Raw genomic sequence first — 22,261 nt, 5'->3', positions numbered from 1 at the left:
ATTCAGACTAGAAATGATGGTAGCTTGAACCTGAGAAGAATGGTGGTGATGGTAAACAGCTAGCTATTGAACTGGGATATATTTTTAAGATAGATCTGAAAGGATTTATAGATTGGATATGGGATGTGAGAATGAGATGTTAAGGATGATTGCAAGATTTTTGAGTATTAATCTTAGTAAAATTTACAAATAATTTTCTTTTTTATCCTTTTTTATGTTGATAATTTTTATTTTCCATTCTTAAGAATTTAGTTTGAAAAGAAATGTAAAAGCATGATGATCATCATGCCGAAACCGGTTTGGCTCAGTGGATAGAGCGTTGGCCTGCGGACTGAAAGGTCCCAGGTTCGATTCCGGTCAAGGGCATATACCTGGGTTGCGGGCACATCCCCAGTAGGAGATGTGCAGGAGGCAGCTGACCGATGTTTCTCTCTCATTGATGTTTCTAACTCTCTATCTCTCTCCCTTTCTCTCTGTAAAAAATCAATAAAATATATTTTTTAAAAAAAAGCTGATGATCATGGCTCTTTTCTCATGCTATTTTCTATAGTGGTTATAGTACAACTAGAGGCTTGGTGCATGAAATTCGTGCACTGGGGAGGGTGTCCCTCAGCCCAGCCTGCATCCTCTCTAATCTGGGACCCCTTGGGGGATGTTCAACTCCCCAGGGAAGCCGTGGAGAGCAGCAATGGGGACCCGCCCCCCAGCGGGGCTGAGGGAACTCTGGCGGCAGGTGCGCGGAGCTACCAGCCCCACTCCCTGGTGCGGCCGTGGAAACCCCGGTGGCAGGGGCTTGGAGCGGCTGCCGGGCCTCCTGCCCACCCCACCACCACCACCACCGTGGGGCTGTGGGAACCGTGGTGGCCACTCTGCATGCCTGCAGCCCCCCGCCTCCCCCTTGGTGGGGCTGAGGGAACTCCGGTGGCAGGTGTGTGGAGCGGCCACCAGGCCTTCCGCGCCCCCCACCCCCCGCGGGGCTGTGGGAACTGCGGCAGCAGGTGCGCGGAGCAGCCGGCCCCCTGCTGTGTGCGCTGCCATCTTGTGATGCCTTTATGGCATGAGGGTTAATTTGCATATTACCTCTTTATTATAGGGTATATGTAATTACTGAATTGAAAACATCAGTTAACAACTTTGAGTCAGGTTTTGGTAGGAAACAGAACACTGACAGTGTTAATAGATAAGAATTTAATGAAGGGATTATTTGCATAGTTTAGGCAGGTTAAAGGAAACCAGCAAGCAAAAATGATGACCAGGCTAGCTAGTAACAGCAGAAGCTGTTACCACCTCTGTCTAGGAGGGACAGGGGAAGGGAGTGATCACCTGAACCAGCAAGAGCTATAGGTATAGGAGAGGGCTGCCTGACAGGAGCCATCAGTAGAGAAGCTTCAGTAAGGAATGGAGCGATAGCTAACTGGTCTGCTGGTGCTCCATGCAGGTCAGGCCCCCAGGGCCCAGAGCAGGTGGCTCTGGAGGACAGATGGAAAATATCCAACATTGCAAAAATATTTTTATAAACTCTGCCATAAACCAATATAAAAACAAATAAACAAAACCAAGTAAACAAATAAACATAAAAACAAACAAGCAAACCAACAGACCAATGTGCCTGAACTTTAAAATGAAGAAAAGAAAGAACATAATTTTTTAGTTGTAAAAAGTTATAAAAACTCAGTAGGGTAGGTTTTAATGACATGGACAGAAGTATTACAACTATTATCAATCATAAAAGTTTTTACATCATGTTAAATGTTTTACTTTGGACTCACAAGGTTATAAAAATCCCTTTATCTTTTTTATGTGTTTTACTTAGAATTAATTTAATTTTAAAACTTTATACAACCATTACTTTATAATTCTAAATATTTAAAAGGTTTTTTTGTTGTTGTGCCTTTCCCTTCTTTTTAATGCAAAGTATTTCAGATTTAGTTTGGTCCTTGAAATTTACTTAAATTGAAAGAAAGCTCAAGTCATCTCATCCAGTTTCTTAACTATTTAGTGGAATCTATGGAACATTGCTAGTGATTGGGAACTCAACATTTAAAGGAATTCAGTTCTTTATTAGATGGAAGTCTGTTTTATTCTTGTAGACTTTCTATGGTTTGGTCCAACTTCTGTTCCAGGAGCAAGTCAGGTTATTCCTTAAACAGAGAAATTTGAAGACAGCTGACTATTCTTCCCTACTCCTCTTTTTTTAAATATATTTTTATTGATTTCAGAGAGGAAGGGAGAGGGAAAGAGAGATAGAAACATTAATGATGAGAGAAAATCATTGATCGGCTACCTCCTTCACGCCCCTTACTGGGAATCGAGCCTGCAACCCAGGCATGTGCCCTTGACTGGAATTAAACCCAGGACCCTTCAGTCTGCAGGCTGACTCTCTATCCACCGAGCCAAACTGGCTAGGGCTGCCCTACTCTTCTTTACTGCTAAATATTTTTTCTCCAAACTACCTTTCTGTTGTTTTTGCAGTCTTACCTTACTGATTAGACACTTCTTATCCGATTTCATTTTGAATCACTCTCTTCCCTAGGCTTCTGTGATACCATACTTATGGAGATTTTTTTTCTGCTTCTTGGACAATGCCTTTTCAATTTCCTTTGGGGGCTTCTCTTTCTCTGCAGTTCCCTTAATTGTTGGTGTTTAGCTGGTGTGGCTCAGTGGCTGAGCGTCGACCTATGAACCAGGAGGTCACAGTTTGATTCCCGGTCAGGACACATGCCCTGGTTGCGGGCTCGATCCCTAGTAGGAGGCGTGCAGGAGGCCGCCCATCAATGATTCTCTCTCATCGATGATGTTTTCTATCTCTCTCTCCCTTCCTCTCTGAAATCAATAAAAAAAAAATTAAAAAATCAGCCTCAAAATCAATTGTACCTCAGCTTTGATGAAAAACAGTATATACCTCCATTAGTATTCAAAATAACAGCAACAATAACTTTAGTGGCCTCCATACATGAGGATTACTGTTTTGGTAAGACTGTTTTCTTAAACATGTCCAAGAACTGGAAAGTAAGCAAAAAAGGCTTCTGGTGCTTGAAAAAGTTGTTGTTATGAATCTCATAAAGTAAAGATTATATACTTTAGCATACAGTATTCTTTTGTCTCTGAGTATAGGGCTTTATTGTTTTGCATCTAGTTAAAAAAATTTTTTTTAATTGATTGGCTGCCTCCTGCATGCCTCCTACTGGGTATCAAGCCTGCAACCCAGGCATGCACCCTGACCGGGAATTGAACCAGGACCTCCTGGTTCATAAGTTGATGCTCAACCACTGAGCCACACTGGCTGAACTTGCATCTAGTTTTAATAGGCGTGGATGTTTGATTATAGAGTCCATAAGAATTCAAAAGTGTAAACTAAAAATAAAAGCAAACACAACAAAAACACAAATAGATGTTTATTAAGTGACAGTTCTAGGACCTGCTGTATATACTGTCAGCTGAGAATGAGGGTGACCAACAAAGTAGAATTAAAAGCTATTTAAAAAAACAACAACATAAAACCCAGAACTAGGCAGACAGCCTGACAATACATATGTCACCGATTACAGCTTGGAAAGATTCTTTATCAGAATGCAGGCTGTCTAATTCCATCGGCACTTTTTTTAAAAAACAAAATGTATTTTATTTTCTCATTTTGACTGGGGAACACTTGATGATTATTTATCCCCTCTTGTGGCTTCATGGAGTTGCCTTAGAACATATTTTGTCCTGAAAATATTGGGGGGAATAACTTTTGATACTCACCCGTCAAGCATCTGAAATAGGATTTGATTCTGTAATCCCAGTGGTGTCTAGACCATGATCTTTCTACCCTTGTTGCTCAATGACACTAGAGTGCCATTTTTAGGCCTTAGGCTAAGGGCTGGATAGAGGTGGTTAGGAAGGTGTTGGAGAGGAAAGACATCGCAGAGGAGAAAAGCTTAGAGGACAGACTGGTACTGAAGAGTGTTTCTAGAAGCTCTCAGTGGGCAGCTGTACACCAGATGGCCAACTGCGTTATTTTTGTTTGGAATAAACCCAGGCTATGTATATTCATAAATTCTTAGTATTAGGGGGCCTTTCGGGACATTCCCCTAAGACATGTGAATTCTGAGAATAACTTTGCTGGCTGCGAGCACCTTTAGCCTAAGAGTGGATGTTAAGTTCTGTGCATTGGCAGGTTTCCAGCATTTACTAATTAGGTTTTGCCTACTTAAATTCTCTGGCAGTTTCTCTTGGCCACACTCTGCCCTAACCTGTTTAGTATATAGTCTGCCTTTGGGCTCTGCTTAGACATTTATAGCTTTTCTTTCTAAAGAAGCCTTTAATAAATATTGATTTGTATATTCTTTAGCTAATAATTTATTATTGATAACTAGAGGCCCGGTGCACAAAAACTTGTGCACTGGGGGGGGGGAGGGGAGTCCCCCAGCCCAGTCTGTGCCCTCTCGCAGTCTGGGACCCCTCGGGAGATAACGACCTGCTGGCTTAGGCCTGCTCCCGGGTGGCAGAGGGCAGGCCCAATCCCTAGGTGCAGCCCCTGGTCGGGCTCAGAGCAGGGCCGATTGAGGAGTTGGGGCGCCGCCCCCTGTCATGCACAGAGCAGGGCAGAACGGGAGGTTGCGATGCCACCCTCAGTCACGCTCAGGGTACAGCTGATTGGGCGGTTGGGGCACTGCCCCCTGTCACACTCAAGGCAGGGTCGATGGGGAGGTTGCGGCGCCACCCCCTGTCACGCACAGAGCAGGGCCAATCAGGGGGTTGGGGCGTTGACCCCTGTCACTCACAGAGCAGGGCCAATCGGGGGGTTGGGGCACTGCCCCCTGTCACTCACAGAGCAGGGTCAATCAGGGGGTTGGGGAGCTCCCCCCTGTCATGCACAGAGCAGGGCCCATCAGGGGGTTGAGGAGCTCCCCCCTGTCACAGAGTAGGGCCGATAGGGGAGTTGGGGCACCGCCCCCTGTCACACAAAGCAGGGCGGATCAGGGGGTTGGGGCGCTGCACCCTGTCACACTCAGGGCAGGGCCAATGGGGAGGTTATGGCTCTACCCTGTCACACACAGAGCAAGGCCCGTGGAGGGGGGTTGGGGCGCCACCCTCTATCACCCACAGAGCAGGGCCGATCAAAGCGTTGGGGTGCCGCCACTGTCACACTCAGGGCAGGGCCGATGGAGTGGTTATGGCTCTACCCTGTCACACACAGAGCAGGACCCGTGGGGGGGGCGGGGGTTGGTGCACCGCACCCTGTCAAAACACAGAGCCGCAGGGCAATCGGGATTGGGGAGCTCCCCGCTATCAGGCACAGAGCAGGGCTGATCAGGGGGTTGGGGTGCCTTCCCCTGTCACAAACAGAGCAGGGCGGATAGGGAGGTTGTGGCCCCGCCCCCTGTCACACACAGAGCTGCAGGGCAATCAGGGTGTTTGGGCGCTGCCCCCTGTCACGCTGATCCCGGTGCCGGGAGGCATATTACCCTTTTACTATATAGAGTAGAGGCCTGGTGCACGGGTGGGGGCCGGCTGGTTTGCCCTGAAGGGTGTCCTGGATCAGGGTGGGGGTCCCCACTGGGGTGCCTGGCCAGTCTGGCTGAGGGGCTGAGGGCCTTTTTCAGGCTGGCGGATGACTGAAGCTCCCAACTGCTCCTTTTTTTCTTTTTCTTTTTTCTATTCTGGGCCAGCTTTAGCTCTGAGGCCTCGCTGCTAAAAGCAGGTTTCTGGCCTTTACCTTCTGTATTTGATGCAATGTTGCGGTCTGGCTGGCTGAAGTCTGGCTGGCTGAAAGCTAGTTTCTAGGGTTTTGTTTAGTTTCTATATTTGCAACATAGTTGCTTAGAGTTGCAGCTGAGAGGCCGGCAAGTTAGGCAGGGAACGTTGGAGTCTGCCATCACTGGAGCAAGCAAGCCCCCCTGCTCGCTTCAGTGCATGGCTGCTGGCTGACAGTTAATTTGCATAAGGATATGCTGATTAGCCAATGGGAAGGGTAGCGGTCGTATGCTAATTACCATATTTCTCTTTTATTAGTGTAGATAGAAGTAATTCACACTATAGAAAATGTCTTACCACCACATGAACCAGCATTAACATTTTAGTATGGTTTAGTCTAGTCCCCCCACCCCCCCGGGTTTATGTGTTTTTGTAGGGGTAGAAGAGAGATAGATAAGTGCGAAGGCTATTTTTTAAAACTAAGAAAGAATCCTCTCAAATTTGCTACTGGTCACTAAGAGCAATTTTTATTTTAGTTTATTTATTTAAAAAAAATTTTTAAATTCTCATGCCATAGGATAATTTTTCTATTGATATGTTGGGAGAGTAGGAGGGAGGGAAGGAGGGAGGGGGAGAGAGAGAGAGAGAGAGAGAGAGAGAGAGAGAGAGAGAGAGAGAGAGAAAGAAAGAGAAAGAGAAAGAGAAAGAGAGATGTGAGAAAGCCACATTGATTGGTTGCCTCCCACACATTCCCTGACTGGGGTCGGGGATTGAACCTGCAACCCAGGTATGTGTCCTTGACTGGGAATTGAACCTGAGATCCTTAGGTGCACAGGTCAATGCTCTAACCACTGAGAACACCAGCCAGGGCAAGAGTAATTTTTTAAAATAAACTTTATTTTCTGAACAATTTTAGAATCAGAAAAAAATTAGGAAGCTAGTATAGATGTTTTCATATACCCTTTACTCAGCTTTCCCTAATGTTAATCATACACAACTATGGTACATTTGTCAAAACTAAGTATTGACACTGTTATGATATTATTAACTAAACTATATGCTTTATTTGGGTGTCACCAGTTTTTCTACTAATGTTTTTTTTATGTTCCAGGATACAATTCAGGATACCATATTGCATTTTAAAAGAACAGTTTTGTCCTTTTTTGTTTGTTTGTTTAACTTTATCCTATGAACATTTTTTGCAATTAAATATTATTTAAACAATGTTTATTAATGGCCTTATAAATATACATCAAATGGATAGATGTATTCTGTTGTAAATATTCCTGGTTAACTTTTTTTGTGGCATTTTGTGAGGGTGGGAAGTGTTAGAAAACACACCCATACATCAAACTATTTTTATTAGTGGTGTATTTGAATCAGGTGAGTTTGCTAGATTGTAAGAATTTTTAATGCATTGCTCTAAACGAAAATAAATAATCAGTTTATTTTCCTTTGAGAATATGTTTAAGAGCATTTCAATTGAGTTAAATGCAGAAACTGATGAGCTATTCATGAAGTAATTTGTTTTGAGGATTGGATTTGCTTGGCATTTGGCTTAATTTATTTTGTGCAGGTTGTGTGTGTGTGTGTGTGTGTGTGTGTGTACCTTTTATACACACACACAGTTAATATTTAGGCTTTTAATATGAGTCTAGTTAACAAGATGATAGTCACCTGAGTTTGGAAATACAGATTTATGGTATATTCTACTTATGCACTTGTATATTTAGTTTTTAAAATTACCCTTTTTTATTTTTTATTACCTTTAATTGTTTATTTAGTTCTCAGTTAAGCATATATATTATAAAAGGCCTGTGGCCGTAACGTCGTAACGACCAACAACTGGACAGGGAACCGGGTGGGTGGCAGCAGTGGCCGGAGCGAAGCAGCCCGGATCACCAGGAGTTGCATGGAGCACCTCTCAGTCCCTCCCCCACAAGCTCCAATTGCAGCAAGGCTGGCAGCTGGCGGCTGGCGGCTGGCGGGCGGTGGGTGGGCGCAGCGAGGCGGGTGCAGGTGGGCGGGGCCGTGTGATTTTGCGTGCTGGGCTTCTAGTATTATATAAAAAGTGAAGATGTCTAGATATTTTCTTGCATGCCTTGTATTTTGTTGATTGTTATAGCTTGATTGATATTGACTAAGTTTCATATTTGTTTAACATGAAGTAAGGTCATAGGGATGCTCAGTTTACTAAAACCTCATAAGTTAAACATTTTTTATGCTAGATTCAGTCCTTGATAGTGGACTAGTGTCTAATAGTAAATTTATAAACTAGAGATTTATTATGAGGGCTAAGCAGTCATTTAATAATTTGACACAATTATATGTTATTAATATATAGAAATAATAACAGTTTAAGAACACAGATATGGGATTCTGATATGCAATAATTATAGAAAATTGAATGCACTATTTTTTTTAAAATCACCTGAGGATATTTTTTCCCATTGATTTTTAGAAAGAGTAGAAGGAAGGGAGTGAGGACACACACAGGACGGGGCGGCGGGGGGCGGGGGGGCGCGACATTGATGTGAAAGAGACACATTGATGGTTGCCTCCTGCATGCACGCTGCTGTGGTTGAACCTGCAACCCAGGTATGTGCCCTTGACCCGGGAATTGACCCTTTGGTGCTCGGGCTGAGACTCTAACCACTTAAGTGACACTAGCCGGGGCTGAATGCACTATCTTTGTAAGATCAAATATATTCATTGCAGTTTTCAGAATTAATGATAAATACTTTCTGGAGAACGCTTGTACTCTCTTCTGCTATCTTACAGTCACTTGTATTTTTATGGTGCAGTCTGTGAAGTTTAGTGAGGAGAGTTCCATGATCTGAAATACAGAATGTTTATCACTTTTATGTTGCTGGAGGACAATATTTGATTTCCTTGTACATATTTTTATATTGCAACGTAAAGTACTAAACTAAGAGTTTCTTTGAGAGTCCCCAAGACTGATGATATTTTTTCCTGTGATTGAAGGTGCTGGGAGTTTTGCCATCTAGTACTGATTACATTATTGAATTAGCTAAGGTGTAGTGACTCATCTGCTGGGTTTGCACATCTGTAGGCGCATTTTTATATCTTAGGACAGAGATTATGGGCACTCTGACTTAATTGTGTAAATTTCATCACTAGTATTTCTGGGTATAAGTATTTTCCAAGGTTATAGATGACTCTAGGACTGAATTAAGGCAGAGTTGTGTTTTTATATCATTTTCCGTTGCAGCTTTCTCTTGTTTTATTTTTGCAAGTCATTTAGTACCATTTTAACAGTGTTTGCTAAGTACAGACAGTTGTTGATTAATAGATTGATAGATGGTAGATAAAGATATACAAATACAGATTTTTAAATTTCTGTTCCTAAAAGCCAAAATGCATAATTTAAAGAGACTTTGTGGAATTCATTGTGAAATATAAGGTTAAAGTGAGTGACTTTTTCTAGGTCTGGAAGTGGTATCTGAGGTTTGTGTCATCATCCTACAATGACACTGCAGGTCCAGATGCTTTTGGGAGAATGTTAATATTTATGGATGGATGCTGTTACTTTTAAGTTAGACTTTGGACATCATCAATCATAAAACACCGTTAATTTTATTCATATAAATTGGAAGTTTTGTTCACAGATTTTCTGCCCCTATAAGAATGTATTTGGTAGGCCAGTAGTGGTGTCTTTAAGATTATAAAGGAAATGTGAACTGCCCACAGTATTGCAAAGTGACCCTTCATGAAGTTGTATAAGCCTACCTTCCCGCCTGTCTCCTAATGTTTTCCCATGCATTCCTACATTTCAACTATAAGGAACTACTTGCAGCTTCTGGAACAGGCTATGCTTTTTCAGATTTTTAAGAACATATATTTGTATAGATTTTTAGAGAGAGAAGAAGGGAGAGGGAGAGAGAAAGAAACATTAACTTGAAAGTGAAACACTGATTGGCTGCCTTCTGCATGCCTTCTACCAGGGATTGAGCCCACAACCCTGGGCATGTGCCCTGATGGGAATTGAACTGAAAATCTTTCGGTGCATGGGACAGTACCCAACCATCTGAGCCATATGGGCCAGGGCATACTTTTGTGTTTTTGTGTGTAGTCTTTTTGATCTGGATTGCCTTTGCCCTAGCAAACTCCCATCTGTCTTTCAGGACTTAGAGGTCACCTTTCCCAGGAAACCTCTCTTATCATCACTTTTCTCCTTCTGCTCTGAGTTAAATGTTCTGATGGCAGTGGCGCATGGGTCAGCAACTCTGCCATGTATTAATTTTCTTGTCTGTCTCCTTTAGTAACTAGTAAGCTCATTCGAACTGGGGAATGTGTAGCTTTATTCCTAGCATTTTAACTCAGTGCCTGGCAAAGAGAGTTAGTGCTTAGAAAATATTTGTTGAATGCCTCAGTAGTGTAGATCAGGGGTGGGGAATGTCCGGCCCCCAGACTGTATAAGGCCCTCAAAATAATTTGGTCTGGCCCTGCCAAGGCAACTGCAGGCAGGACTTGAAATTCTATAAATCTAGGAGCTTTTTTCATAGAAACATAAATTTATACTAAGCGAATGACGATACAAATATCCAAATGGCCATTGGCAGAAAAAAAGGTCCCCACCCCTGGTGTAGATGAAGAAATGAAAGAACTCATTTTTTATTCTCTCCTTAATATTCATAACTTTACAAATTATTTTTGTTGTTGTTAATCCTCACTTGAGGATATTTTTCTTAGGGAGAGTGGAAGAGAGAGGGAAAGACAGAGAGAAACATTGATGTGAGGGAAACACATCGATTGGTTGCCTTCTGCTGGAGCTCCGACCAGGGTCTGGGCTGGGGAGGAGCCTGAACCAAGGTAGATGCCCTTGACCAGAATCAAACCGGGGACCCTTTGGTCTGCAGGCCAATGCTCTATCCACTGAGCCAAACCAGCTAGAGTTACAAATAATTTTTATCTACTAACTAACCTTTTGTTATTTCAAACAACTATGTCTGAAATATAAATTTGTTACTTTATTAATATTTTAGATTTATCTATTGGAAAATGAATCGATGTCAGTTTAAATACATGTAAGCATGTCCTTAAGCTTTCTTGATCATCCTGGTTTTACTTGTCTCTTACAGAGGAAACAGAAATGAGAGGAATCTCATTTAAATTACAGTACAAGGAATTTAGGTTAGACTAAGAGTTTCCAGAAAAGAAAGTACCAGATATTGAAGTGATTGTAAGTAGTTGAATAGATTTTTTTTTTTTCTTTAGAGTTCAATAGTGGGGTGTGGATGGAGGTTTATGAATTGCAAACTGGTTCACAAACATTACCCTCAATAGACTAAAAAACCTAAGGGAAGAAAAATCCATTTTGTAATATACATATACAACCATATTCATGGATAGAAGCTTAAAAAAGAGTTGGATGTTTTTTTGGTTTTGTGTGTATATTTGCACTTTAAATTTTCAGCTAACAAGGAAACTATGTTGGAGGTGTCCTTACTTTTCACAGAATGGCTCTGGTTTGTTTAGGTGAGAAGCAGAATGTACTGAATAATCTCCTTCCTTAGCTTTTTTTTTTAATTCCTCTTCCTTATAATACAACTAGAGGCCCGATGCACGAAATTAGTGCAAGAGTAGGCCTTCCTTCCCCTGGCTGCTGGCACCAGCTTAACCTCTGGCACCTAGGACCCTGGCTTTCCTCCGGCTGCCGACAGACACCTGGGACCTGGGCTTCTCTCGCAGCCCTGGCTTCGTCCTGGCTTCATCCTTCCGGACGTCCAGTCTAACTAGCATATTATGCTTTTATTATTATTATTATTTTTAATAAATCTTTATTGTTCAGATTATTACAGTTGTCTCCCCCCCCCATAGCTCCCCTTCATCCGGTTCCCCCCCCAACACTGTCCTCGTCCATAGGTGTACGATTATTGTCCAGTCTCTTCCTGCACCCCCCACACTCCCTTCCCCCTGAGAATTGTCAGTCCACTCCCTTTCTATGCCCCAGATTCTATTCTATTCACCAGTTTATTCTGTTTGTCAGATTTTTTATTCACTTGATTTTTAGATTCACTTGTTGATAGATGTGTGTTTGTTGTTCAGAATTTGTATCTTTACCTTTTTCTTCTTCTTCCTCTTCTTAAAGGATACCTTTCAGCATTTCATATAATACTGGTTTGGTAGTGATGAACTCCTTTAGCTTTTCTTGTCTGTGAAGCTCTTTATCTGACCTTCAGTTTTAAATGATACCTTTGCTGGGTTAGGATAACCTTGGTTGTAGGTTCTTGGTATTCATCACTTTGAATATTTCTTGCCACTCCCTTCTGGCCTGCATCGTTTCTGTTGAGAAGTCAGCTGACAGTCATATGGGTACTCCCTTGTAGGTAATTAACTGTTTTTCTCTTGTTGCTTTTAAGATTCTCTCTTTGTCTTTTGCTCTTGGCATTTTATTTTATTTTATTTTTTAAAATATATTTTATTGATTTTTTACAGAGAGGAAGGGAGAGAGATAGAGAGTTAGAAACATCGATGAGAGAGAAACATCGATCAGCTGCCTCCTGCACATCTCCCACTGGGGATGTGCCCACAACCCAGGTACATGCCCTTGACCGGAATCGAACCTGGGACCTTTTAGTCCGCAAGCCGACTCTCTATCCACTGAGCAAAACCGGTTTCGGCTGCTCTTGGCATTTTAATTATGATGTGTCTTGGTGTGGCCCTCTTTGGATTCCTTTTGTTTGGGGTTTTCTGCGCTTCCTGGACTTGTAAGTCTATTTCTTTCACCAGATAGGGGAAGTTTTCTGTCATTATTTCTTCAAATAGGTTTTCAATATCTTGCTCTCTCTCTTCTTCTGGCACCCCTATAATTCTGATGTTGGTACGCTTGAAGTTGTCCCAGAGGATCCTTACACTATCTTCATATTTTTGTATTCTTTTTTTGTTTTGCTTTTCTGGTTGGGTGTTTTTTGCTTCTTCATATTTCAAATCTTTGGCTTGATTCTTGGGATCCTCTAGTCTGCTGTTGGATCTCTGTATATTATTCTTTATTTCAGTCAGTGTATGCTTAATTTCTAATTGGTCCTTTTTCATATCCTTGAGGGTCTCACTATATTTCTCAGAGGTTTCTAGAATATTCTTGAGTAACCTTATAACCGTGGTTTTGAACTCTATACCCAGTAGTTTGCTTTCCTTCATTTCTTTCATCTGTGACCTGTTTCTTTGTCTCTGCATTTTGACTGTTTCCCTGTGTTGATAGAGTGGCTTTCTGTGCTAGGTGTCCTATAGGGCCCAGTGGCTCAGCCTCCCCAATTACCTGAGGTGGAAACTCTTGGTGCACCCCTTTGTGGGCTATGTGCACAGTCTTGTTGTAGTTAAGCCTTGATTGCTGTTAGTATCACTGGGAGGAATTGACCTCCAGGCCAATTGGCTGTGAGGACCAGCTGTGTCTACAGTGGGAGAACTTCTGTGCTGGAGACAGCCTTATGGGGCAGGACTTGCTTCAGTGGGTCTTTGGCGCTTACTGAGTCTGCCTCCTGAGTATGTCCCTTATGGATGTGAAGAGTTGTAATCTGGATGGTCTCACTCTGACCACTGGGTAGACTGGCTCTTGTGATCTCCAAGGAGGTGCAAAGTCATCCACTGCCTGAGGCTACCCAGCAGGAGCTACAGAGAGATCTGCAGATTCCTCCTCTTTGTTTGGGGTTTGGAGGTGCCCAGATTAGGCCCAGCTGTGAAGTAATGTAGGCTGCTGATGAGCCTTAGGCCTTCTTTTGGAAGCTCTGGGGTTTTCTGACCCAGCTACAGTTTGACAGGTTTTTAGGCAGAGAAAGGCCAGGCCATTCGTGTGCAAAAGCCTCTGTGCACAGCTCGGGTGGAGTTGTAAATTGGGTGGGGCGGGGTCTCGGGGAATCAGCAAGGCGGAGCAAACCGCAATGGCTGCCAGCCTGCTTTGCCTTGGAGAGGTCCTGGTGTCTGTGTTCCATGGCCCTGTGCAGGAACAATGAACGCTGCAAGCACCTCTGCGAGAAAGCCGCCCTTGGGTTCCAGCCTGTTGCCAGACAGTCCAGTTTCTCTCCGTATGAGTCTGGGTCCCCAAATTCTTGACCAGAACTTGAGTTCAGAGCAGTAGGGAGCTTGTATCTTCCTCCCGTTTGAAAAAGACAACAGCGTACCCAGCTGCCAGCCCCTGTCGCGCGCGCCTCTGTATCTCCACACTTCCACACCTCTGCATCTCCTACCGCTTTTCTCTTTTTTCAATGCGCTTTTCTCTTTCCTTCTAGTTGTAGAGTTTCCACTCAGCCAGCCTTCCCGTGGTTCTGGATGATACTCGTTTTGTCTTTTAGTTGTAGTTTTAATGTGGTTGTGCGCAGCAGCAAGTTCAGGTGTTTACCTATGCCGCCATCTTGATTCAGTCCCACGCTTTTATTATTATAGATGAAAAATCCTTAGCAGTGTTAAGAATAAGTCTAAAACTATTGTGTATCAGTTTAAAAAAGACCTACCTGATAATTTAAAAACAATGCAGCCAGACCATTGACACAAAGAACAGGAATCGAATGCCATTCTCTTGATTGTTTTAATGTAATTAAACATGACAGTTAGCTGTGCCCAAAATTTAGAGTTATATTGCTAAGCTTTTAACTATAGATATTCTATCCTGGCTGTATTTGAACAGAACTACTGCAGTAAAGGTCAAATTCACCCTCAATGCTAGTGAACTGAAAGAGCAAATATACCTTCCTGAGCACCAAATTTACAATCACCCTTATGAATAGAGTTCAGTGTTCTCTTTGCTTGTCAGTCTGCAAGAATTGGAATAATTTAGGATAGTTTTACTAAATGTATTAATGTAACTCTTGTCATGAGGATGGTGCTTAAGTTTTAGGATTCTATGCTTATAGTGCAAAAGGCTCCTTTGTGATACTAGAGACAGGATTTTGCTGTTAGTGACAATATAATAATGCCTTGTTTTTTAAACTATGTATTTTTCTAAATGTCTTCATAGCCAGAATTTATTCCGTCTTCACAATACCTCTGTGAAATAGATGTCCTAATCTTATAAATGAAGAAATTGAGGCACAGAAAGGTTGACCAACTGCCAAAGGCATATAACATTGTTTTAAAATAAGTCATCATTAGTTCAGTCGCTAACATTTACTAACTGCTTACCATATACTAGGCACTATTTTAAGGTTTTTACATGTATTAATTATTAAGGGTAAGTTCTGGATTTAATTCTGGCTCTTCTGCTTATTAGCTGTTGACCATGGGAAAGCTACCTAACTTCTTCAAGCCTTGGTTTCCTCATTTGGAACAAGGAAATAATGATAGTGCCTACCTCATAGGGTGGTTGTATGGATTGAGATAATCCAAATGAATGTGTCTGTCATACAGTGAGGGCTTTAAAATCAGTGTACTATTGAAAAATAAGGTGTTATTAAACAGTATTTAGTGTAAGTTTTAGCTTCTTGATGATTATCCTGTTAAAATCATTGTATTTTTCTTGAGTAATATAATCATAGTATATGCAGCTATATATATACCTATTTTATAGAAAAACATCCATGTTACAACAAGATCATAGCTTCATGTAGTGGCTATAGTTACCGCTTCCCTTTTACTATTTCCCAATAACCTTTTGACTCTAAACCTTCCATTAGTGGGAAGAAACCAAAGAGAGTTAAGAAGTCATGGAGAGTATCTAAGGTATCCATGTTCCAAAATCAATGGCAGGACACCTTCAGTCCATTGGGTTATGTTCATTCCAGAATTACTATGGTATGTCAGTTATTTGGAACCCAAACATATCTTCATGTAGAAAGTATCCTTTTAAATGAGGTACATGAATTCTTTTAATCCCTGATACAACTGACATGGTGGATATTTGCACTGAAAAACAGTAAAAACAAGCAAAAACACAATACATTGGCAGTGCCAATAATCAAAGTAATTAAAACAACAAACTGAATATATATTGATCCTTACAAAGAGGTCTGGAGAGGATTCTGTGAAGATGGTGGAGTAGCAAGCATCCAGAATCTATCTCCCCTGCACTGGCAGAACCTGCTGTAATTATTCTAGAACTCTGGAGCTATTGGGGATTTGTAGCTTTTAGGAGAAAAGCCTTAGATGTAAATTGCACTTAATTTTGATCAATTTCAACTTTTAACATAGTAGCAGCTACCCATCATCTACTCCCAGCTCTGTACATCTTATATACAGCTTATAGGACCCAGGGAGGTCCAAAGGTCCCTCTCCAAATATCAGGAATCTGTGCGTGATTATTGCTTTTGATAGTAGAGGAGCAGACCAAGAGATGGGCAACCGTTGTGTTGTGCCTCCCCATTGTTGCAAGCCCCTTCCCCTCCAGCTGAAATGACTTCCAGGATATTTAAAGAGTTAGTACCCTCTTTTGCTTCATTCATTTTTCTCCTTTTCCCCTTTTTGGGAGCCAGAAATTAAAGACTATGACATTGCATATACAGGAAAAATTAGAAAGTGACCATGTGCACCCAAGGAAAGGCTCAGAAAAGACCTGAGAACACCTTAAGTTCACACCTCAGGCTAACAGTTGGTGCAGAGATAGTCTGTAACTGTCAAAAACAAACAAAAAAACAAAAAAAAAACCCTCACAAATTATTAGATTCAAATGTTCAGTTTTTTACAACAAAAATCACAAAGCATGCAAAGAAATAAGAAAGTATGGCTCATTCAAAGGGGGAAAATCAATAAAAACCACTGGTGAAAAAGACCTGATTGCAGATATATTACACAAAAGCTTTAAAACAACTTTCTTAAAGATGTTCAGAGCACTAAAGGAAGATGTGGGAAAAGTCAAGAAAACTATGCATGAATAAAAGGAATATCAATGAAGAAATAGAAAACATAAGAAGCAGCCAAATAGAAATTCTGGATCTGAAAAGTACAATAACTGTAATGAAAAACTGAGTAGAAGGATTCAAAGTCTTATGTGAGCCGACAGAACAACAAATCAGCAAAGTTGAAGATAGGACAATGGAAATTATTCAGTCTGAGGAACAGATTGAAGAAAAATGAACAGAGCCTAAGGGATCTGTGGGACACCATCAAGTGGTCTAACACATATTGTGGGAGTTCGAGAAGGGGAAGAGAGAGAGAAAGGGGCACAGAGAATATAGAAGTAGATGAATATAAACACCTAAGGAGCTCATTGTACCTCAAGTAAGATTACCCAACAGAAACCCTCACCAAGACATTATAATCCAGCTTACATTACAAAAGCCGAAGACAGGACTCTTGAAAGCAGCAAGAGGGAAGCAAATTATTGTTGTTGTACATACAAGGAATCCTCAATAAGATCATTACCAAACTGCTCATCAGAAACTTTGGAGGCTAGGCAGAAGTAGACATATATATTGAAAATGCTAAAAGACTCGTGAAAAAATTGTCAACCGAGGATCCTGTATCTGAAAATCTGTCCTTCAAAAATGAGGGAGGGAGAAAGGAAAACATTTACCAGATAATCAAAAGCTGCAGTTTATTACCACTAGACCTGCCATTAAGAAATGCATTTTCTAAGAAAGGGAGTCCTGCAAGGTGATACAAAAGGACATTCTAACTGGAAGCCATGTGGAGAAATAAAGATCTCACTCACAAGGGGAATTCTAAAAGCTAGTACTATTATAACAGATTTGTAACTGCACTTTTTGTTTTCTGATTTAGTATTTGAGGGGCTACTACATTTAAAGAAAAAACTTATCTGAAAGCTAGTATTTTAACTTTGGTTCACAACTCTTTATTTTCTATATCGTTTAAGAAACAAATAATTTAAAAGAATTGTTTATTTTTCCGGGTGCACTGTATAGAGGTGTAGTTTTGTGACATCAATAACTGAAAGGAGTGAGGACAGCTGTTAAAGGAGCAGAGTTTTTGTATATTATTGATGTCAGGCTGGTATAAATTCAAATTGGACTGGTATAACTTCAGGATGCAAAATGTAATCCTCATGGCAACTACACAGAAAATAGCTATAGAACATATACAAGACTCAAAATACTTAAATCAGAAATGAAAGTGGGGACATCACTACTGATTCTGCCAAAGTAAAAATGATTGTAAGAATACTATGAACATTTGTACACTAACAAATTAAATAACCTAGATGAAGCAGACAAATTTCTAGAAACACAAAACCTACCAAGAATAAACCACAAACGAAATAGGAAATCTGAACAAAGCTATAACTAGTAAAGAGATTAAATGAGTAATCAAAAATCTTTTGATTAGAAAAACCCCTGGCTTTACTGGTGAATTCTTCTAAACATTTAAAAAAATTATCAGTTCTCAAACTTTTCCAAAAAATTAAAGATGAAGGAACACTTTGCTAATTTATTCTATGAAGCCAGCATTACCCTGATACCAAAGCCAGATAAAGAAACCATAAGGAAAATACAGACCAACATCCCTTATGAACACTGATTCAAAAGTCCCCAACAAAATACTAGCAAACTAAGTTCAGCCAAAGTGTGATTTGTTCTTGCAATGCAAGGATTTACAACATATAAAAATTAGTCAATATAATACACATTAACAGAAGGAAGATAAAAAAAACAACAACACATGATCATCTCAATTGGTACAGAAAAAAAATTTTTGACAAAATTCAACACCTTTTTATAAAAACACTAAATAGCTAGGAATAGAAGGAAACTACCTCGACATAATTGAAGCTATATATGAAAAACCCACAGTGAATATCATACTCAATAGTGAAAGACTGAAAGCTTTTCCTCTAAGATTAGGAATAAGTCAAGGAAGCCCACTTTCACCACTTTTATTCAACATTGCACTGTTCAATTCTATCCAGAGCAATTGGGCAAGAAAAATAAATAGAAGGTGTCCAAACTGGAACAGAGTAAGTAAAATTAATCTTTCTTTGCAGATGACAAAATTTTCTATTTAGAGAACCCTAAAGATTTCACAGAAAAAGTCTTAGAACTAACAAATGAGTTCAGCAAAGTAGCAGGATACAAACTCAACATGCAAAAATTAGTTACATTTACATACACAAGCAATGAACAATCTGAAAAGGAAATTACAAAAACAAATTTAATATGGAATCTCAAGGAACTCCAAATAGCCAAAATAATCTTGAAAAGGAAGAACAAGACTGGATAACTTACACTTCTGATTTCAAAACTTACTACAAAGCCACAATAATCAAAACAGTGTGATACTGGCATAAAGATAGAATTGTAGATCAATGGAATAGAGTAAAGAACCCAGAAATAAACCCTCACATGACCAAAAAACTATGTTAAAAAATGTTTTGACAAGAGTGCCAAGACAATTCAATGGAGAAAAGGGCAGTCTTTTCAACAAATGGTGTTGAGAAAACTGGTATCTACATGCAAAAGAATGAACTTTGACTCTTATCTAATATCATACATGAAAATTAACTGAAAATGAATCACAGATGTAAATATAAGACATGAAACAATAAAATTCTTAGAAGAAAGATAGGCCAAAAGCTTTACAACATTGGATTTGGCAGTGCTTTCTTGGATATGACACTAGAAGCACAGGTAACAAAAGCAAAAACAGGCAAATTTGACTTCCTGAAAAATAAAAATATTTGTGCATCAAAAGACACTGTCAACAGCTCCGGCAAGGTAGCTCAGTTGGTTAGAACATCACCCCAATACACCAAAGTTGTGGGTTCAATTTCAAGTTGGAGCATATACAAGAATCAACAATGAATGCATAAATAAGTGGAAAAAAATAAGTGGAACAACAAATTGATGACTGTCTTTCCTCTCAAATCAATAAATAAAAATTAAAAAAAGAAACAGAGTGATTGAGAGCAACCCACAGAATGGGAGAAAATATTTGCAAATTATCTACATATATAAAAGGCTAAGTGACCAGCCAGTAGGTTTGACGCGCACTGACCACCAGGAGGCAGATGCTCAACACAGGAACTGCCAAGCTATGGTGACTTGGCAACAGCGGTTCTTGGTTGACGCACCCTGGAATCAGAGAGGAGAGAGCCTGATTCCTCGTGGGGTGCACGATTCCACCTTTGGCCGTAGGTTATGTTGTTGCTGGGGCACCGTCGGCCCCAAATCTGGTTTACTGCTAAGCTGCAGTGACCGCAGATGTCCTTTGAGCCACTGCACCGCCCCAAGTGCAGCCAGCCAGGGAGGGACCCTGGGAGGTTGGCTCCAGGGCGTGTCCGGCCCGTCTTGCCCAGTCCCGCCCTGCCCGTCACCTTGTAATTAATTTCCTTTCAATGTGCATGAATCCGTGCACTGGGCTACTAGTATCTATATATATAAAGAGGTAATATGCTAATTGGTCCTAATGGTGTCACAGTCACGACCGCTAAGGAGGGGCTGCCTGCGTGTGTGCAGTGGGGCGTTGCTCCCGGAGACAGGGTGGAAGCAGGGTGGTGCCCGGAGGAGTCCCGTGCCCGGGAGGGCAAGGTGAGAGCCTGTAGTGCCCCCCTCACCAGTCCTTTGCCACCCACCACTCACATTCAGAGCGCCCCGCTGCTCACCTGCCTGGAGAAGGAGCACAGTGCAGCAGGCGGGAGGTTTCCATGCTCTCCTCCGGAGCCATGACGGGGCGGAGCCACCGCATTGCTCTGGAGACAGGGTATAAGCAGGGAGGCACCCGGAGAAGGCGGGACCAGCCCAAGACAACTCAAGGGACTGACGGCGGGGCTTGAAGAGGCCAGAGAAGGCCAGAGGGGTCAGGGGGCTAGGCCAGGCGCCCTGGAGCTCTGCGTGGAGAGGTTTGGGTGTCAAGGCAGGGCAGCGGGTGGGTGGGTGGGCCGCGCGATTTCACACGCTCTGCTCCTAGTATTTGATAAAGGTCAATATCCAGTATATATAAAGGACTTCTAAAACTCAGTCATAGAAAAACAAGCAACCTGGTTAAAAAATGGACCAAGGTCTTAAATAGACATTTCTCCAAAGGAGATAACAAATGGCTAATAAGCACATATAAAGATGCTCAACATCACTAATCATTAGGGAAAGGCAAATCAAAAAACTACGGTGAAATGCCACCTCACACTCATTAGGATGGCTGATACAAAAAAACAACAACCAGAAAACAACAAATGTTAGTAAGGATGTGAAGAAATTGGAACCCTTGTGCTCTGCTGGTGGGAATGTAAATCAGTATGACAGTTTCTCAAAAAATTATGAATAGAATTACCATGTGGTCTAGTTAATAACATTACCCAGAAGCAATACTACTTCTGGGTCTGTATCCAAAAGAATTGAAAACGGGGTCTCCAAGACATGTATGTACATCCATGTTTATAGCAGCATTATTCACAGTAGCCAAAAGGTGGATAAATGTCTAACAACAGATGAATGGATAAGCAAAGTTTGGTATATACATAAATGAAATATTAATCAGCCTTAAAAAAGAAAGAAATTCAGACACCTTCTACAACATGAATGAATTTTTAGGACATTATATTAAGTTAAGTAAAGCAGGCACAGAGATAAATACTGTATGATCTTTTATATGAGGTATCTACTAGTAGAGTAGTCAAACTTAATAGTACAAATAAAAAGAATGGCAGTCGCCTGGGGAAGTGAGTTGTTTAATGGGTAGAAATTCAATGTTGCAAGATGAAGTAGTTCTGGACATTGGTTGTACAACAATATTGAATATATTTAACAGTCCTGAAATGTATACTTAAAAGTGGGAAAGATGGCAAATTTTACGTTATGGGTATTTTACTACAATTAAAAAAATTTGGAAAAAGAAAGAAAAAAGAGATTTGAAGGTAAGATAGAATAAAGTTTCCAGAGATTCTAATGGAGGCTTTTTAGTATTTTCAGGAGCTTTATAGGTTGGTACACTGGTTCTTCAACCCTTTGCGGTCGTATTAAATTTGGACATGGGTGTCGTACTGGTCAGAATTAATTTCCATTGAAAGAGCAGTGATACATAACATGCAAGATTATGAAGGATAAACAAGATTTATTAATGTTTTATTTCAAGACTTAGGACTCTTCCTTAATACAGGGTTAAAGATGGATCACTCTCTTTGTCTGAATTATATTTACTATGTTTAAACTCATTTCAGGATGGGGGTTATGGGGTGTTTATAAGTGGAATAAATAAAAAGAGGAAGACAGGTTTTCCTGAGTTGATTGGCTAAACTTTCTTAAAAGAGAGAAATAGACAAACTATGTATTTTATATAAAAAGCATGGATTATGGTAGAATTAGCAGGACAGTTTTACAATCCAGAGACAAAACATGATGTGTGTTAAGTTTATGGTGAAAAGAAGGGTGTGCTAAGGAAGAGACTCTAGGGTGCTGCTGCCTCCCGCCTGCCCCCCCCCCCTCCAAATGAGGGGTGTGCTGATTATAGATGTGAGCCTGAAATCCAGAATTGAAGTTTTTGATTGAGTTTGGGTTCATGGTTTTGGAAATGTTCATTTTGGTTATCAGTCATATTCTTTTAACTCTAGATAATATATATTAAAATGAGACAATTCACAAACCTCTAACATAATGCCTGATTACAGTATAGCAGTAAATGTTAGTGCCTGTGTTTGAGTGAGTTTAATTTTTTTCTGTGCTATAACAAGTGAATAAATGCCCTGGCT

General features: G+C 40.9%; 1 protein-coding gene across 4 annotated transcripts in view; it reads left to right on the top strand.

The window, feature by feature from the left end:
- The window catches only part of FRS2 (fibroblast growth factor receptor substrate 2), a 112,398-nt gene that overhangs the window by 68,545 nt on the left and 21,592 nt on the right, over positions 1 to 22,261 (top strand). The window lies entirely within an intron of this gene.

The sequence above is a fragment of the Myotis yumanensis genome, unplaced genomic scaffold (assembly GCF_028538775.1).
Source record: "Myotis yumanensis isolate MYYU_CA2020_CCGP unplaced genomic scaffold, mMyoYum1.0.hap1 SCAF_3, whole genome shotgun sequence".
Taxonomy (NCBI): Eukaryota; Metazoa; Chordata; class Mammalia; order Chiroptera; family Vespertilionidae; genus Myotis; species Myotis yumanensis.
This window is presented reverse-complemented; position numbering and strand designations above follow the sequence as displayed.